Below are 2,116 nucleotides of genomic sequence, written 5' to 3' on the forward strand. Positions count from 1 at the left end.
CCTCACCGAGCAGGGCCAGCTGGTCCCCCGGGCCCCTGCTCCCCCGCGCTCCCCGCGCCCAGGTGGCTCCGGCGACTCCGGAGCTGCGGAGAGCCCGCGGGCAGGGTCGCCTGTTGCTAGTCCGGTTAAATAAAGCTTGGTAGGCTGCGGGAGCTGCTGCGATGCGCATCCCCCCTCCCCAAGCCTGAGAGTCAGGTTACAATCTGGCCAAACGCACTCACCTAAACCCGGACGCCTGAGTCTTTCCGGGGGAGACCAGCTGGAGAAGAGAAGGTCTGGCTGCGCTGAAAGTTGGGGCTCCCTCCCTCCACCCCTGCGCATCACAGCAGAGCTCCGAGGAGGAGGCTGGATGTAGTGGATTAGGCTCAACCCTGGTTTCTCCAACTGAAGTCACAGACGCCCCTGGCACTTGTCAGGCGGGGCAACCAGACAGGGAGAGAGACTAGGTGGAAACTAGGGGCGGGTGGGGGCGCCTCGGGGTGCGGACCAGTCCCAGCCCCGCTGGCTGGGGGAACCCAGGGGGGGAAGCCCTTGGAGCCGGATCCTGGGGGATGGGCTAGGCTGCAGCTGGAGCACTTAGGTGTGGGGGCTGAAAGGGCTTTCGCATTCAAAAACCATGACTTGGGTTGTCGTGTCAGCCACTGGTGAGAGGGGAACAGTTCTTTCTGAGAATTTTTTTTTTTACTAGGAAAAGGAAGAAGGAAAGAAAGAGAAAAAAATCTTGAATAATAGCCTCTCAGCTCCATCCACCCCAATGAAGAGAAATGTTGCAGAAACTTGTTCTTATGGGGGGGGGCGGGTTGGGGGGTGGTCAGAGAAAGCCCCTAAACCTCAGTGTTCATCAGCAAGCACTGATGCATGCAGGGGTGGTATTTAATGATAGCCAGAACTGTCAGCTAAGCCCACAAAAGAAAAGGAAAGAAAAACACGCGCTGACATATGAACATACTTATTTAAAAAATGAGCCTGGGGGTGGAACAAGTGTGGAGGGAGGCAATTACATTTTTCACGTAAAGTCTGTCTCTGATTTTCAATGTCTTAGAACCAAGATCATCAATGTGCTCTGTGCACAGCGCTCTCCCTCTGAGATGAGCACTCTGGGTCCAATGAGCCATCCCCCGGCTGCATTCACAGACTCGGAAAGGTGCTCCCCAGTAGGACGGCTGGATGGGAGGACAGTGCCCGGAATAACATGTCCATGTGTGATGTGGGGTGTTGTGGGGAACACACCAATGAAGCACTGAAAACCCACACTCCTTCTCATGCAGGGACTTCAGTGCCCTGCAAACCCCACAGACACACACACTTTGCACAGTCCCCCACCCCCCTCCCCCTCCCCCAGTCAGGTAACTGGCTGCAATGAACACATACTGACATGAACAACCCTCTGATGACGGGGGACCAGTGATCTCTCCCAGACCTGAAGGTCTCTCTTAGGCTCACTCTTAGATACGCATAAAATGTAACCTTGCAAATGGTATGAGAATGTGTGCCCAGGAGCCTTGATGGGAGGTGGCGAGGGATGGTTAAGGTTTCTTACAGCCTGTAATATAAATGAGGGAGGGCTGAAATAAATACAGAGTGCAGGAGACGATGGGGTGGTTCGCTCCATGGGCTGTATCTTAGCACAGCAGCAACTAACACAGTAAGGAAACACGGTCACATACATCCCTGAGTTCTGAAAGTCACAAAAATGCGTTTAATGATGGCACTTCTTTACACAAACATGGCTTATTAAAAATCACAGCAGCAGTAGGTCTCTAATAATGCGTAAAGAGGAGGACTTACCAGAGGAAATCGCCGGAAGCACAATGACAGGGAAAACAAATATCTCCAGAATTCACACAGACATTCCATGATCTCCCAAAGCAAGGTATGGTGACGAGCTGCAGGCTGGTGGAACTTTGGAATAATCAGCGCTTCCCAGTGGCATGTAACCAAGTCAAAACCCGTTACCTCGGAGAGCCAAGAACCCCCAAGGAAGGGGAGCAAAATGTGGAGGAGGTGCCTTTTAGTTTGGGGGCTTCTAATGGGATGATCTTTAGGCAGCCAAAATGAAAATTCACAGACTCCACCTCCCCACAGAGTGGAGAAAAACAGAAGCCCCGCAACCCCA

The 2,116-nt window shown here is 53.1% G+C and overlaps 1 protein-coding gene across 1 annotated transcript in view; it reads right to left on the reverse strand.

The window, feature by feature from the left end:
- Positions 1-1,882, reverse strand: part of BRINP3 (bone morphogenetic protein/retinoic acid inducible neural-specific 3) — a 210,959-nt gene extending 209,077 nt beyond the window's left edge. Inside the window, exon 1 of the mRNA XM_006761292.1 lies at positions 1,789-1,882. The gene's annotated coding sequence lies outside the window, so the exon portion shown is untranslated. The remainder of the gene's footprint in view (positions 1-1,788) is intronic.
- Positions 1,883-2,116: the final 234 nt, after the last annotated feature.

The sequence above is a fragment of the Myotis davidii genome, unplaced genomic scaffold, assembly GCF_000327345.1.
Source record: "Myotis davidii unplaced genomic scaffold, ASM32734v1 scaffold174, whole genome shotgun sequence".
In the NCBI taxonomy this organism is placed as follows: Eukaryota; Metazoa; Chordata; class Mammalia; order Chiroptera; family Vespertilionidae; genus Myotis; species Myotis davidii.